The sequence below is a fragment of the Chelonia mydas genome, chromosome 5, assembly GCF_015237465.2.
Source record: "Chelonia mydas isolate rCheMyd1 chromosome 5, rCheMyd1.pri.v2, whole genome shotgun sequence".
Classification (NCBI taxonomy): Eukaryota; Metazoa; Chordata; order Testudines; family Cheloniidae; genus Chelonia; species Chelonia mydas.
The window spans coordinates 36,893,808-36,911,751 of record NC_051245.2 but is presented as its reverse complement, the minus strand read 5'-3'; the positions used below and the strand labels follow the sequence as shown (position 1 = coordinate 36,911,751).

The window sequence follows — 17,944 nt, the reverse complement described above, 5'->3', positions numbered from 1 at the left end:
TTTGTTCACATTAGGTCATATACTACATATATGATATCAGCAGTCGGCTGAGTCACCAGAAGTTAAACCAGGGGGATCTCTAAGAGCATGGGTCTCTGCAGCTTGAGCTAAAGAACCAAGGCTCTGTATCTGGGAGCTGGAACAGACCCACATGTTCTTTGAATAATTGGGCACAGCAGGCGAAGCATAAAAATAAAATAATTATTACAGGTACATTCACTAAGATTCAGTAGTTTATATTAAAGAGGAATTCATTGAGGAATTAAAAAATTATAAATGGTAAGTTCTGCCCTTTATTACAGGGTCAACAAAAGAAGGGGTCACTGAATGAATTCAACGCAGGAGGTTTAGTTAGTCTGTGTGAATTACTACAACAGGAGGTTATATAGAATCAAATGAGGAAGCTGGATTTCAAGAGAGGCTGGATATTTTAAGGACCAACAATAACATTTACAGCTACACATTCCATGAGAGTCGTAGCCAGATAAGCCTCCCAGTGGCAGCTGATTGCTGCAGAGGTTATGTGGGGATTTCCTACACCCACGCACATATAGCACTTCAAAATTGGCAATAGGATTACTAGGACTTCTCACCTTCCGCTGAAGAAATGGACATAGGCTTCTGCCAGTGGAAGGATATCAGACTCTATGGACCAATGGCAAATAAGAAATGTTTCTCCCAGGAAGTAAAGAATGATAAGTTATACAATATAGGCTTAGCTATGCCCATGCTTATATCTTTTGCTCATTTTGAAATGTAGTTCATATCATTTTAGTTTCTTCGTACAACAGCTGAAGAGAAGTAACTATACCATGTCAATGTATGCAGACCAAGGTTAGATATAGCACCTGGGGTAATAATCATAACACTTCCTTTGTTTTATATTTCATTTCTATATCAATTTATTTTACCTTCCTATTTACAGGCTGTCTTCAGTACAGCTACCCATTTTGCCAGTAGCTTGAGACATGTCTTTGAAATGTGCAGGTTATTTTGTTACTGGTCAAAGTGAGGAAGCAACTTATTAAGCAAACTTTTCATTATTCCAGCTCTCATTTGGCTTTTGTCTGCATTGGTTTTGCATTGGCTTAGGTATTAAAAAGACTTTAGGCCTTCTTCTCTAACTACATTGTTCCTTTTTATTTCATATTTTTCTGTTTATGATGGCAAAGTATGGTAAAACTTGGATTCAGTTTTCTCTTTAAAATACCATTACATGATTTATAGTCTGTAAAATAATAGAAAGCTGGAAAGCCAGTACTGATACATATGGTTCCACTAGTGATTTCTGGTCAAATTGGAAAAGGTCCATCGATAAAATTCAGAGAATTTCCCCCTCTCTTTCGTCCTTTCACTATTTAATATTTTACAGCACTTTAAACATATAAAATCCTTTATAAATGCAAAGTGTTTTTGTTTTATGACACTGCATGAATTTTCAAATGTAGCCCTTTGTGAGTGTTTCCTTAAAAGCTCTGCATCTCCCTTGTCTATTCTAGAAGTGCTGTCCTGATGGAATTTCAATAAATTCAGGTGCTATGGTTTCCTGAAAACAAGTCAGACATGCAAAAAGAAAAGGAGTACTTGTGGCACCTTAGAGACTAACCAATTTATTTGAGCATGAGCTTTCGTGAGCTACAGCTTACTTATGAAGTCAGACATGCTTACTCATGATTCTCTCATTTTACTTAATTTTGTCAGATAGAACTTCACCACAACTAGTTAAACTAATACGCATTCAGGACCAGATTTTCTGATGGTTAATTTCAGTTTCTACTGGTCTGCACTATGCCTAACCACTGTGATGGTCACCTATGGTTATCTGTGATGGTCATCTAACCACTGTGATGGTCAATAATCATAGAATCATAGAAGATCAGGGTTGGAAGAAACCTCAGGAGGTCATCTAGTCCAATCCCCTGCTCAAAGCAGGACCAACACCAACTAAATCATCCCAGCCAGGGCTTTGTCAAGCCAGGCTGTAAAAACCTCTAAGGACTGAGATTCCACCACCTCCCTAGGTAACCCATTCCAGTGCCACCACTCTCATAGTGAAATAGTGTTTCCTAATATCCAACCTAGACCTCCCCCACTGCAACTTGAGGCCATTGCCCCTTGTTCTGTCATCTGCCACCACTGAGATATGGCAGTAGGGACAGCCACAGGAGCAGCAAGCAGAGGCTGTGGGGACAAAATGTAAAGGAATGCAGTACTGGCCCCAGCCAGCTCTTCTAGACACTCCCATCTCCCTTCCTCTTCCTGGACAGGTCCAGCATCCACCCAGTCATCTCACCCAGCTGCCCCTGTATTTCCCCAGCTCAGACAAAGTGCTCCCAACTCTCCTCATCCATCCCCATCATCTCCTGGTCACCTTCACAAATGTAGCTGTAGAGAGGTTAGCCGGAGCTCGTCTCTCTCTGGGGAGGTGGGGAACCACACCGCCTCACTAAACTGGGGAATAGGTCTTGCAGGGAATTAGTCCGGCCACAGGAGTCTTCCTCTGCGGCCTTTGTGAAGGTAGAAATAAACACAGTAAGCCCAGGCCCTAGGTCAGGACGGGGCACTGGTGAGTCAGACCCTCAGGCAGGGGCTGAGCAACAACTATATAAACAGTAGGCCCAGGCCCTAGGTTCCAAAGGGTCTGGGAGAGTGGGAGACTGCCACCTGCGAGTTGGGTGGCAGGGGGGATGCAGGCCCTCCCATTCCACTGCGTCCCAGCCCGGGGCCCTAGCAGCAGCAGCAGACCTGTTGCTGCATCAGTAGGGATCCTGGCCGCAACACACTGACATGGGTTCTGGCAGTGCTGCAGCCAGACTAGGGTCGGCTGCCCCCAGGCTACTTCCAGGCTCCCCGTCTTGAGGTACCTGGGTCAGGGTGTTGTCCTCAGGGGGGTCCAACACCATGGGTTCCTCAGGATAACTGGCGTGGGGTAGACTCGGCAACTCCTTCTGGTAGCTGGCGAGGGGCAGGCTCAGCAACTCCTTCTGGTAGCTGGCGCGGGGCAGGTCAGGCAGTCCTTGGGTTTACCGCAGGCCTCTGGCGTTTCCCAATCGTGAGCTAGGCTGGAGGCATCTGGCCTCCCCGGTGGTTGCTCTCTTAATGAGCTCTGGGGTCGGGCCTTTATACTTCCGGTGCCACGCCTGACCCTGGGGGGGGCGACCTAAGAGCTCCCTGGCTCCACCCACTCTGGTGCCCGGAGGGACTCATCTCTCTCTGGAGCGGCGGGGAACCACACCGCCTCACTACAGTAGCTATCTCCAGCTTCCCCCAGCCACTGAGCTGCTCCCATCTTTCCCCTTCTCCCACCGCCAGACAACTCCCCAAACCTAACTTCCCTTAACTACCTCCCAGCTTCCCAGAGCCAGCCACTCACCCAGTTTCCTGGCAGTCCTGAGGTATTCACATCTTCTGCCCAAACCCTGTCTCAAACCCAGATGCCCTGGCCTAACCTCACCCACCACCCACCTACTACTTTTCAGCCACAACTTCAGCCCCCATCTGCCTACTGCAGCTGTCGAGTTTTTTGCACTCCATGTCCTATCTCTGTCTCTGCATGGCATGGTGTTTACTAATCTGTAGCTGAAGTTTGCCACATATAAATTGTTTGTAAATATGTAAATTATTTAATGAGCTACTTTGCATATTTGCAAACAACTTGTATAGAAAAGGAGTACTTGTGGCACCTTAGAGACTAACCAATTTATTTGAGCATGAGCTTTCATGAGACTGCACAAAACTTGTCAGCTATGCCAATAAATAAAACAAATTTTGTCATTATATAATTTATAACTAAGAACTACAGAATCCACTTGGTTCATCATATGTGAGGGTTTTTTTATAATCCCAGCAATTGCCTGAACGTCATGACAAGCTATGGCAACACAGTCACTTTAAGAAAAATCTGACACATTTTGAACAACTTTATATTTTTTCTTTAATCTGTGTGAGTAAACCATGACAGATTCAGAATTAATTAATCTGATTCTGTGCAACCAGAATTGGTCTCAAAAGGAATACCAATTTCAACCCAATGCAATAATTTTAAAGGTAAATAAATTTAGAAGTATAAAATATACAAAAATTTTGTTAAATAAGGATGGGAAATTAGTTCAATGTAAAGTCTATGCATAAATATGTCTTTACTACTTAACATTCCGTTCTGTCTACATAGAGCTTTATCAAACTTGGAGACCACTTCCAACACACAGAGCAGCATCTAACAACAACAGCAAGTGGTCTGTCCATTGTGGCAGGGAATCCAATTTGCCAGAGGGACAAAATTGTTTTATTAAATGTGTTAGAAAGATACATTTACTTGTTTTAAAAATTCTCTTTACATTTTCTTGAAGTTATTATGAGAGAGAAGAAACTACTGATGCAGCAAAATCCTGATTCTCTGCAACCCTGCATTCCAGAAATCTATCTTAACTGACTCTTGGTTATGATTTTTGTGTTTATTTCATTCCCTGTTTTACCTGGATGACTTACAGTAATGTTTCTGTCTGTGATAGCTCTATGGTTATCTTAACCCCTTCTGTCCCTGCACAGTATCTTCTCACATCCATCATCCACTTTAAGAATTGCCTTGGCCCCCCTCTAGTTATTGGTTTCAGAATAGCAGCAGTGTTAGTCTGTATTCGCAAAAAGAAAAGGAGAACTTGTGGCACCTTAGAGACTATGGCTTCTTTTCTTAGACTGACTGTCTCTCCCACATATACTTTTTAAAGATGTTTATAAATTTCTCACTGTTTCATATTGTCCCCCACCACCCCAGGTCCTCTTTTCACATGCCCTACTTTTACCTGCAATCCTTTATTTATATCTGGTATTGTCTCTAGTATTCTCCTGATAATATTTCTGGTAGCCCAGCTTGTCTTAGCGCTCCCCCTGCTGTTGGATGTCATTATGACTTATTCTGCTTTCAACATTATAGTATTATTAACATTAGAATAATGTACTCAGTCTTTAAATAATAATTATGTATATGGTAATACTTCATATTTTACACTACTTTTAATCTCAAGAGTGCTTAACAACCTTGTAAAGTAGTCTTCATACTTCAATATCTACTTTATATATGGGCAAGCTGAGTCACAGAGCAGTTAAGTGGCTCGATCAAAGCCATGTAGCAAGTCAGTGCAAGAGCTGAGTGATGGGAGTGAGGACTAGTGACATCCACTGTATCAGAAGGAAAAAAATTATCTAGGTGGAACTGAAATTTTTAATAAGCTGGTGAAAAAATAATAATCAGTGAAAATTTTAAATGAAAATCAAGATTCTAAGGTGACCTATTGGTGTTATTACATTCGTGTTGCTAGTCTTAATTGACTGTCACCACAGAGAGGCTTAAAAATGGTTTTCTTGCTTTAAAATTGTATTTAATATCACATGTTGCTGATTTTACTCACATTTTAAATAGTTGTGCTGTTAAGGGATAACATGTACCTTGGTTGACTGCAGGCTTCAATCATTTCCTGTTGACATAGCTCTACTGGTCATCTTTTCATGGTAACTAGGAACTGTAAGCATTCTCACACCCAGGGCCAGCTCCAGGCACTAGCGAAGGAAGCAGGTGCCTGGGGCGGCCAATAGAAATGGACAGCACTCCGTCCATCATCGGGGCGGCATGTCCGGGTCTTCGGTGGCAATTCGGCGGCGGGCCCTGCAGTCCCTCTCTTCCTCTTCGGTGGCACTTCGGCGGCAGCTCAACTAGGCTTGGGTTTTTGTTTTGTTTTTTTTCCTTCGCCACTTGGGACGGCAAAAAAGTTGGAGCCGGCCCTGCTCATACCATTTTCAAAAGTCTTCTTTTTGAGATATGGTTGGCCAGCACTCTGCTGTTGTATGTCTTCTCAGGCCCTGATTACAGGCATAATCATGAAAGACAAAGATAAAAATCTGCTGCCTTCAAAAATGCATATTTGAGGCTCTCTTACCCTTTTTTTCAACTTCAAAGCCATACTGATTTAGATACTAAATATTTGTTGTCTCCCCTTTCCATGTTAGTATTTTTTGCTGCAGATATTGGCATCTGAGACTGTGCTATGCACACCTACATAGTGCACTGTCAGAGGCCAATCAAGAATAGGCATAAGAGTAATTTCTTGCTCCTCTCTCAACAGACAGTGCTAATAATATGGTTTGAACATATTCCAGGAAGAATGTTGGTGCCAAAGCAAATTCTGGATGGACGTTTTCTACTACTGTTACAATACTAGTACGATTAAACTCCCCCAAGACCCCCTTCAGGTTTTGCCAGCCCTGTTAAACCTTAGGCTTACTGGGTCCCAGACTCCTATGCCAGCCCTTAAACCACCAGACTCTGTAAGAGATCTGGAGCCAGGACAAGGAACAAAGCAGATATGACAGGGCTGAGCAGTGCATGAAGGAATAATTCTATTCTGGTTGTATAGTTCATATCCTTGATTATATAGTGTTGAGTGAAGTACTAATTCAGGGGTGTTGTGCTTCAGGTAATGCTTGAGGTACTGTAGAGTCCACATTGTATGGAAAGGCTAAGTTATTCAGCTGTGCTATACTTTTCACAAGGAAGAGTACAGACTTCTGCTCTGGGAGAGGAGAAGAGGGAATTAAAGTATTTGGCTTTTCAGCACTTAGATAAATACATAACCCAGTTGTTTGAGCACAGGACTAGGAGCCAGAACTTCATAGTTCTGATCCTGCTTTTCACACTGTCTTTCCCTGTGGTGCTGGACAACTTACTTAATCTCTCAGCTCCAGTTCCCTCAGCAACAAAATTCATATAATAATGCTTAATTTGGCGTGGGGAAGTTGAGAAAATTATTTAATGAATATTTATAAATTGTTTTGAAGATGAAAAGTCCCTGATAAATTCTAAGTATTATTATTGAGTGCTGGATTCCCTGCTGGTATTGTTTGTTTATTTATATACTTTCCTCTTTGTATTATTCTTTTCTTGTCTCTGTGTATCTCTTTTTGTGCGTTGTGAAAGTAAAAGACCTTTACTCTATTCTTCTATATACTATTCCTAGGTCCTTTAGTTTCATATGGAACTTGTGTAAAAATGAAACATGTTTTTTAAGTTATATTTTTAATAGTCCCAAACTGAATTTTAGAAGAAAAATTAAGAAATTCTTAATGAAACTACCAAGTTTCACTTCATTTCCATCTGGAGGTATAAAGTGGCACTGTTTTCATCAGAATTTTGTTGAAGTTCACCAAAGTGTTCATAAACCGCAGTGAAACTGAAACAAGGCAACCTTTGCTACAAACGTTTTATTGAGCTGTGTAGCTAATGTTTCCTTTTAGATTTTTTTTCTTGTTGTATTCACAGTAATTGCTGAAAATAACATCCTTCTCAAGAATACCCAACAGCCCATAATTCTTTCTATTTATTTCTAGGTTCTCCTTTATCGCCTTACTTATCTCTTTAGAAGTTCCAGTCTCCTAATTTCTCTACAAGTTGTCAGTGGTGTTCTCTAATGCATCACTTCTGGTGCTCATGATGAGAAATTATTAATTTATAAAGTCATTGTGGGTAGGTAATCTTTAGATAGTTTGTTTATTTTTGAGAGAGGTTAGTAGTTAAAGCACTGATCCTCCAGCCAGGACCTTACAGGTCAATGGGGCGCCAAGCAGAGGAACTTGTAGGATCAAGCTCCAAGCATGTACCTACACAAATGCACTAATTTCTTCTGTAATTGGGATGCCTTGATTTGGGCCTTTCGCTTTCTCCCTCTCCTTCAGTTCACTCTCTACCAATTTATTGTAATTTTGGAGTATTCATCTAATCACATTTATTTTTATAATTGCCATACCAGTAATTGAGCTAATTTCTCCATGAGATGTATTATTTATATTTAAGCCTCAAGGGTGTCTCTTTAGTAATACATGAATTAAGTACCATTCTTTTCAATGCATTTTTAAAGCACATTAATTGAGAAGATGTAAGATTATGCTGCATTTTGAGATTTGGTAGAACATTCTTTATAATTAAGATTTAGCCATCCATTTTTTACTCATTCCTACTATTTCAAATAATCTGACCTTTTTAAAAAAAGTTGATTGCAAACAGTATTATGAAATATAATGGAAGAGTGGCATTATAAATTATGAATTTGGTTTATTAGTAGATTTTTAATAATCTGTGGTGCATCATAGTCAATTTGATCGTTTTATGAATGCATCCAAAAGTGTTCAGAAAGTGTAAACTTTTTATAAAATCTTAGTTATTTTTACGGCAACACTGGAAGAAATCCTTTGCAAGCTGAATTCAAGTGGAGTCTCCCCCATTAGGCAAGCAGTCTCATTTGGCAGATCTAACTTTACTGATGCTGAGAAAGTTCAGGTATCACTTTATAACAGTGTTTTTGTTTTTGTAAAATATATGAATTATTCCATGTGTCCACTACAATCTATTTTGACTAGCTTGTAAATGCTCATTTTAAAATTTTTTGTTAAATGTGTAACTCCTCTCTCTCTTGCTCCCCTTCAGCCCCTCCATGCAGAAAGAAAGAAAGATCGATGTACTGTGAGAATTTACCTTTCAGACTTCAGTACCTAACTTAGGACATCTAGTTTTGCATTTGGTGCAATTGGCCTTATATGGTATTTGGATGTCTAAACTACATGCTGATCTGAGTGCCCTAAAATAGAATTTGGTGAACTAGCACTAAAGCCTGGTCTACAGTACAGTTAGGTCAATGTAAATCACCTTGCATTGAGCAAGTTGTGCATATTCCTACACTCATATTTTTCTCCTGCCAGTATAAGCACCGCATTAATAGTGATACAGTCACACTACCTCCCTAAATGATGTTGAGCCATGGTTGGCCTGCTGTGGTCAACGCAGTGAGAGGATAGACACTGAGTGATCTGTGTCGACCCTAACAGTTCTCAAGTGGCTGTCCCACAATGTCCAACACTGATTGCTTTGATCACAAGTGTGAACTCCACTGCCCTGGGGTAAGGGACACCAGAAGCCAACCCCCCTTTAAAAACCCCAGGTATTTCTGAAATGCCTTTTCCTGTTTGCCCCGTTTTCCAAGCACCTTGCAGCTCTCCCATTTTGTGTGCAACTACCCAACCGACCATCCTGGTTACTTTCTCCAGATGCGCTCTTGCCTGGAGTAAACAGGAGCTGTTGGATCTTTTGAGCCTGTTTGGAGAAGAGACTTGGACAGCAGATCTTGCCTATGCTACTTTAGTTAATGCTAAGCGATAAGCAAACCACTATTTGCAGACGCTTCTGATGGTTTAGCAATGTATCCCCACTAGAGGTGTCATAAAATATGTTCTTGTATTAATGTGCATAAATGACACAGAGGAGGACAACAGGAGTTCCCTTGTGGAAAAAGTGTTCATCGTATTGCAACTGTTAAAATTGTTGCTGCATCTTAAAATTATGAAGAGTTCAGGCTAGGAACCAAATTATATAGTCCTAATGGACCAAAACTCCATTTGAAATCAATGGGAGCTTTGTACAATTAGAAGCAGAGAATTTGCCTCTATATTGCAATCTTTATTATATGAAAAATGATTGCTACCTACATCAGTTAAGCATCTCCAACTGTGGAGGCAGGTGTATGCCATTTATATGGTTTTAAATCATTTGAATTCTTGGATATTATTTTTTGATATCCTGCTGTATCCTATAGCTTACAATGAAAACCTATTAGTAACACTGACATTAAGAGCAGAAGTTTTCTCCCTTTAATCAGATGGCAATTTTGACAATACAAAAGAAATCATAAATGATTTTTTGTTTGTTTTTTTACATGTGCCTATGCTTGTGAAAATCATACGAGGGGGGAAACCCCTATTTTTTACAGAAATCAGAAATTAAATATTATTTTTGGATAAAGGACAACATTTGTATTAATAATTATGGAATCTTCAAAAGAATATACATGAATCCAACAGAAATATTTATAAAGAAAGTTTGGCATTATCATACATTTCTCTGACTTGAATTATTCATCCCAAGTTTTCCTCATATATCTCAGTCTTATGCAGCTTTATATGTATCTTTTTACTATGACACGTAATCAGTATACACATATAATATTGCCCTAAACATCTACTATGTATCCTAAAATATCCTGAAATATTATTGAATGCCTCTCTCTTGAATGTAAAAGTATAATTTATTGTAATGCTCATCTGTTTCCTTGGGCTTTGGAGGAGGATAAAGAGAATGAAGTAAGTGGAATGGGATACTGGTTTATTCATCTTACTACAAGCAAATTTTGGCTGGATTTTGTTAAGGGGTAAGGCTGATTCAGGTGCTTTATTGTGTTGTATAATTATGAAAGTGATTTTAAATTGATGGTAAGGCACCTAGAACTTTGATTAGGCATCTTTATAGTTTCAAAATTGAAATAAAATATATAAACAACCTTATAGAATATTCAAATAATTCACTGAAATTTCTAAACAGTGTTTGTCACTAGTGATTGCATTATTAAGTTTATTATTCTTCCAGAATAAATTTAGTTTCTGTTCACATGGATAATTATTTCTGCAAGGTACGGCTTATTGAGACATAGAAACATAATGAAAAACATAATGAAGAATGAGGGGGGATTTGATAGCTGCTTTCAACTACCTGAAAGGGGGTTCCAAAGAGGATGGCTCTAGACTGTTCTCAATGGTAGCAGATGACAGAACGAGGAGTAATGGTCTCAAGTTGCAATGGGGGAGGTTTAGATTGGATATTAGGAAAACTTTTTCACTAAGAGGGTGGTGAAACACTGGAATGCGTTACCTAGGGAGGTGGTAGAATCTCCTTCCTTAGAGGTTTTTAAGGTCAGGCTTGACAAAGCCCTGGCTGGGATGATTTAACTGGGACTTGGTCCTGCTTCGAGCAGGGGGTTGGACTAGATGACCTTCTGGGGTCCCTTCCAACCCTGATATTCTATGATTCTATGATTCTATAAGAATGGCCATACTTGGTCAGACCAAAGGTCCATCTAGCCCAGCATCCTGTCTACCAACAGTGGCCAATGCCAGATGCCCCAGAGGGAATGAACAGAACAGGTAATCATCAAGTGATCCATCTCCTTTCGCTCATTCCCTGCTTCTGGCAAATACTTTGCACAGCTGAACACACTAAAGCAACTATTAGCAATTTCATTAAAAGCAACTGTACAACATATTAGGAGGTTGCAGTAGTGTAGTTCTGAAAACTTGGGTAACAGCCTATCTCCTTTAAACTCTGTTTCTCATATATTAACTTTATTCCAAATCTTACATTCAAAACTCTACATGGTTCTTGTAAAATTTGCAATTGTCTGAATTACTCAAATTCGTTGTTCCTGTCAGAACATGAAGAACAAATGGGCAGAGGGTGTCAGTGTGAGGTCCGAGAACAAAGCCAAAGAAGCTGTCAGTTTAATCATTACAGGGTTAAGAAATTGTGGTTTGTGATCTAACAAGAAACTGAACTTTACAAACTTCTCTGTTTAGATTATTTTCTGTGTTCATAAGACATAACTGTTGGTTCAATATTTATTGGATGCTGGGCAGTTCTTTTGTAGTTCTTATTCAGAAACACCATGTTATGTATTGGTTAAGGTTGCAGCATATTTTATATATCTGATACATAACTTCAAAAGTAAGGAAATGGAAAACGAAGCCATCTAACAGTATATACCCTCTCCTCCCTCATCCAGTCACACACCTCACCAGTAAAACTACACTTCACTGCAGACAACACACCTTACCTCTACCCCAGTAATGATGCCAGCCTTCACACTTCACTACTTCCCCAAAGTCCCACTGCAAACAGAGCAGACTTTTTCCTTCTCCTGTGTCTAGTGCACAGTTCTGGGAAACCACACTCTCTGAAGTTTGGAGGAGGTGGTGCTGACATGCTGGAATATCTATAGTTCGCTATTAACACAAGAATAAGGTTGTCATAGTTCTCCAAGAACTTCAGACATAATTGTCCCAACATAGTCAGATAAGCCTTTTTATTGAGTTTCTTAAGGATTTTGAAGTGTAAATAATGAATTGGTTAAACCGCTGTGATATTGTACATTGTAAAGTTTGTGGAATGGTCTGTCAAATTGTAGGTTTCTATCAGGGTGTTTTTCTAGACATTATTCCATCACAAATTTGGGGATAATAAAATATGTATTTTAATTGAAACTGTACAGCTACAGTCTGTTTACAAAAGCTAACAGGAGGATGACAAGTCTGTTTCCCAACAACTTGGGTCTCTCTCTCTCATCAGAAGCAACCAACAAGTCCATAACAGATATAGAGGACGGGGACATTTCCACTACAATTTTAGGAAAGTCAGGGGAACTAGCTGCATTCATAATTTCTAAAAAATACATTATTGAAGTATTAGGAATGGATCACATAATGTTTGTATACTATTTTGAAGTTCACACTTCAGCATGTGCTTCATTTAAAGTTAAAGGCTTGATCCTGTTTGCGCCCACTAAAGTCAATGACAAAACTTCCATTGCTTTTGATGGTGTATGGGGATAGAATTGTATATACCAGAGGCTCCCAAGATGACTTAAAATGTAAATGCTATCTATCTAAGTACTTATATGGCCCCACTCCCATTGTATCTGGGCATATCTCTGATATTTACAGGTTTATCCTAACAACATTACTGCCTGTTGGATATTATTATCCTTTTTTTACAGAAGGGGAAATGAAACACGCAGAGATTGAGAATTGCCCAAGTTCACACATATGCCAATTTGTGACAGAGCTGAGAACTGAACCCAGATTTTCTGACTGCCCAAGTCCTAACCGCAAGCCTCCCTCCATTTATTCTCATGTTACATATACCTCTGTGTCCCTGTACAGTCATACAATTTAATTATATGACTGATAAATCCCTGGATGCAGGAAATCGTTGACGTCAAGGTTTTGTTTGTTAAGGGATTTCTTTTTGCAGTTTAGCCTGGTACATTGCATTATTGCGGCATCATTTTCTTACCTGTAAAATTGCGTGTTGTTAATGAGTGAATCTGTAGCAAAGAGGGTGAAGAAAATATCTATAAACAATTAAAAATATAATATGCCACAGAATAATAAAAAAAAATTTCACTTGTCTTCCAGCTAGATAATTCATTAAAAACGCATAGTTTCATTGTACAAGGAATTCAAGCCCATTGTAACATGGTTTCAAGAAAGCCTCATCCTTTTTCTTCTAAAATCTTGTTCTTTTCTATCCCTCTTCCTTTTCTTAGTCGAGATCAGGGGTCTCAAACACGCGGCCCGCAGGGTTATTTTCTGCAGCCCACCAGCTCCCCGCAGCCCCCCAGCATTTACCTAGAGCAGCTCCGGCCTGGCTGCTTCCCAGAGCGGCGCAGGGGCAGGGCAGGCAGGCAGGGAGCCTGCCCTGCCCCCAGTGCGCACCTGGCCAGATCCGCCCCCTGAACCCCTCCTGCAGACAAACCCCCTGCCCTGAGCCCCCTGCTGCACCCCACACCCCTCCTGCACCCGCCCTCCCGCCCTAAGCCCCCTGCCGCACCCCTTCTGCACCCCAACCCCCTGCCCTGAGCCCCCTGCTGCACCCTGCACCCCCTGGGGGCAGGGAGAGGGCGAAGTTGGCTGGGGATTTCAGGGAAGGGTTTGGAATTGGGGCAGGGAAGGGGTGGGAAGAGGCGGAGCAGGGGTAGGGCCTCACGGAAGGGGTGGAGTGGGGGTGGGGCCGGGGCACCGGCGGGGGGTGGTCAGTGGTGCGGCCCTCGGGCCAATGTACTAGTCCTCATGTGGCTCTCGTGGTCATTTGAGTTTGAGACCCCTGGTCTAGATGGTAGTGAGACAGCAACAGACTGTAAATCAGGCTTGCATGTTCTGCATCTGCATTAACTTTGTTGCAAGGTTTGCTTGATATACCAGTTCCTCTGAATTAGTTCTTGAAGAAAGATACAACACCCCCAAATAAATCTGTCTTTTTATTTTTTAACGGTACTGGAAGATATTAAAACGTGCTGGTTGCAGTTCCTGATCTGACTTCTGAAGCTAGCAATAGATCCTGCTTTTTTGCAGGCAGGAATGGTTAGCCCTTGATTCTTCCCAGGTGCTGAATCATCCTGCAGTCCATTTCTGAGTTATTTTTAGTCTGTGGTTTGGCTTAAATGATGTTGGGTTGGAGCTGGGCTTTTTTCTTGTACAGATTTGAAATATTTGGGAGCTATTCCCTTTTTTCCCCAAGAAGGTCACTAACTTACAAAGCATTTGGTTTCACAAGAAGTGACAGGGTAGGGGGGACACGACCTGAGCTCGAGGGAAAAAAGGAGTCTTTTCAGCCCCGCTTCTTCCTCCTCTTGTGCAGGTGCTCAGGAGATGGGCTATCATGCCCGTGAGAATGGCGCCTGCCATACCAGTGCCACAGGTAGTTTTCTGTTCTTCCTCTAATGTGTGTTAGCTTCATTTTAATGTTGTGTTATAAACATTTGGCCAGATCCGCAGCTGGTGTATGTATACTGGCTCCATTTCTGTCAGTGGAGCTATGCAGATTTACACTAGCAGAGGACTTGATCCATTACTGCTTGTTGCCTGCACCTGTGGTTTATTTCTAGCATCACTCCACCAAGTTACAGACAGTTAAGAATTATTCCTCATACAAATAAAACCCTGTTTCCTTCCAAACAAAATAATACTCTCTTTGTATATAGCTGTACATGTTCAGTGTTCTGCATGCTGTAAGTCTTTGTGGTAACTTAATACATATCAATAGTCTATTATATATTATTATGGTTTTGATTTGCCTTATTCATGGCAGAGTACAGTTGTAATGAAAAGTGACAAATTATGATTTGCAATCTTGCTAGCAACAAGCCTTTCTAATTTGTGACATTATTGGAATGCTATGCTGCTTACTTCAAGTATTTGAAGGCAATATTTTCTTTGTATCTATCAACATCCTTGGAAAACTTTTACTATCTGCCCATGCTGAGACTGTAAAAGAAAAGGGGAGGATAGAACCAAAGTATGAAGTTTCCTTGGTAACAGGTACTATGATCAGAGTACAGGTGGCATCTATCTTACAGATTGTTAAACCAAACTACAACCATGAAAATATGAGACATATTTTAGCAGTGTGCAGAAGCACCCCTCATTCCCAAAAAAGAACCACAGAAAATCCATGCACTTCAATAATCAGTTCCCTTCTCTTGGTTAATATTTTTTTAAAATAAATTAATGGGAAAGAATCCAGTCTATACATTACAACAGGTAGCAAGATGAGGTTGAGAGATCAGTGAACTCTAATAATAATAATCGTTCTTGCCAATATCTGCTAGTTAGTGTCACTGGATTTAGGTTGGGAGTAATTTTAAAGAGATAAGATTCTCATGGACCTTGAGCTCACTGTGTAAGTTATCTGCATTTGATATAAATTGACGTCAGAGCTCTGGGAAGCCCACGGCAGTTCTGAAGCTGGTTTCTATGTACATTCTTCTGATAATAAGGATGTCTATGCTTTAATTATTTAATGACAGAGCAAGCTCAAACATAGTGTATAATAAAAATGTTCATTCTCAGATTTAAAATATTTTCTGAATTCTTGGAAAACTATATGTCCTCAGGAGAATCTGCTATTATAGATCTACATGATGGGAAATATCCTACATCATTAATATTTTATGGAAACAAAATCCATGTTCAACTAAATATAAGTGAACAAAAATAATCTTACCAAATCTAATATAAGAACCCTATTAGACAACACTATAATGGTATCTGGATGCAGTACATTGTCAGCTGATCTTGTAATGTGCATATTTGTACTTGTTTGTGTATACCAGTGATTCTGATCAGAAAAATCAGAAGCATAGGGGATAAATAGAAAATACAAAAATAACCAAAACATCTGGTATGTTTCCCATTAGTATGAAAAAGAATGTCCTATGTGTACAATGAATAAAACAAAAATAGTGGTGTTCCTACAAAAAAAGTGTGGATAGAGGAAACAGCATTTGTATATAGAAAGCTTGCTAACTTCTTCACGGAGAAAACTGACAAAATCTGGAGACATTTCTCTCTTCTCATCCTTCCCCATTCATCCATCAGCAACCCTGAGGTCTCCTGCCTTCATTCTCTAGCCCTGCTCCAGCAGACCCAGAGATCCCATCCCTTCTCGCTTCCTTATTTCCATTGCCCCTATATCCACCCCCTTCCACATTGTCCTTCTCAACCTCTCATTGTCCTCTGGTTACTCCTCTGCTTAATATAAGCATTCCTTGGTCTCCCTTGCCATCAGAAAACTGTCTATCAGTCCCACGTGACTTTTCAATTAATATCCCTGTTCCCTTTTTTCTTTCATCTCTAAAACAACTGAACATACAGTCTACAACCAATGCACTGATTTCCTCTTCTCAAACTCCTCTTCAGTTTGTGAATACCTGGAGGATAAAGGGGTAATCATTAGCAGCCAGCATGGATTTACCTAGAACGAAGCATGCCGAACCAGCTTGATTTCCTTATAACTGATTTGGTGGATAGGGGGAATGTGGTGGACATAATATACCTGGACTTCAGCACGGTCCCACGTGACATTCTGATAAAGTAAGATGAAGAAGTGCGGGCTTGACAGAACATAAATGATTAAACAACCACAAACAAAGAATAACTATTAATGGAATGGTATTGGATTGGAGGGAGGTCTCAAGTGGGCTTCCATGGGGATCTGTTCTTGGTCTGGTGTTGTTTAACATCTTTATTAATGTCCTGGATGCAGGTATGACTGGTATATGCTGGTCAAATTTGCTGATGACACAAAGCTGCGGAGAGGGGTGGGGAGAGTTCCAAAACTTTGGAAGATAGATAAAGTAGAGAACTGGTCTATAAAGAACAAAATGAAATTCAACTAATGGAAAAAACAAATATAAAATGGGGGGGAAACTGGCTTGGCGGCAGCACTGCTGAGCAGGATCTGGGAGTTATGGTGGATCACAATCCCAACATGAGTCAGCAATGTGATGCTGTTTCAAAACAAGCAAATGCAATTTTAGGTTGCACTAACAGAGGCATAGCATACAAGTCACAGGAGGTGACAGTACTGCTCTACTTGGTGCTGGTTAGGCCTCAACTGAAGTAGTGTGTCCAATTTTGACTGGAAGAGAAACTGGAAAGGATACAGAGGCATGTGACAGAGATGATCAAAGGGATGAAATGCATACCATATGAGCAAAGCCTGAAGGAACTGTGTTTGTTTAGTTTGGAAAAGAGGAAGATTAAAGGGGGATATGATAGTGGTCTTCAGATACTTGAAAGGCTGCCACAAAAAAGATGGAGAAAAGTTGTTCTCTTTTGCCACAGAGGGCAGGGCAAGAGGCAACGACTTCAAACTACAGCATAGGAGATTTACATTTCATCTCAGGAAAAAATTCCAAACTGTAAGAACAGTATGACAATGGAACAGACTGCTTAGGGAGTTTGTGGAAGCTTCTTCACTGGAGGTTTTCACTGGATAGACATCTGTCTTAGATGGTTTAGACACAACCAATCCTGCATCTTGGCAGGGGATTAGATTAGATGACCCCTATGGTCCCTTCTAACCCTATGATTCTATGAACTGCCTTAGATCCTTTCCAGTATAGCTTCTGACATTTCCATTCTATTGAAACTGCTCTCATTAAGGTATCTCATGACCTCTTCCTGGGCAAATTCAGGGCTCCTGCTGTATCTTCACCCTCTTTGACCTCTCTGCTACTGTTAATTCTGTCAGTCTCCTGGCCATTTGCTCTTCTCCTTTGGATCCTGTCTCTGGGTAGTCTCATCAGCTCACATGCCTTCAGCTATCATCTGTTTATGCTAATGTCACTCAATCTCTCTCTCCATTACTAAACTGTCTCCTTCCATCTTGTCCAACATCTCATCATGTGTTTCTAACCTTGAACTTATGTATGAGCCATGAGCTGAACACAGTCTGCTGAGAAGCTTTGCCTTGTCCACAAATGATTTACAAAAAGCATGGATAACACTACTGACA

At 40.4% G+C, this 17,944-nt stretch overlaps 1 protein-coding gene across 3 annotated transcripts in view; it reads left to right on the top strand.

The window, feature by feature from the left end:
• The window catches only part of PDE4D (phosphodiesterase 4D), a 1,166,661-nt gene that overhangs the window by 738,803 nt on the left and 409,914 nt on the right, over positions 1-17,944 (top strand). The window lies entirely within an intron of this gene.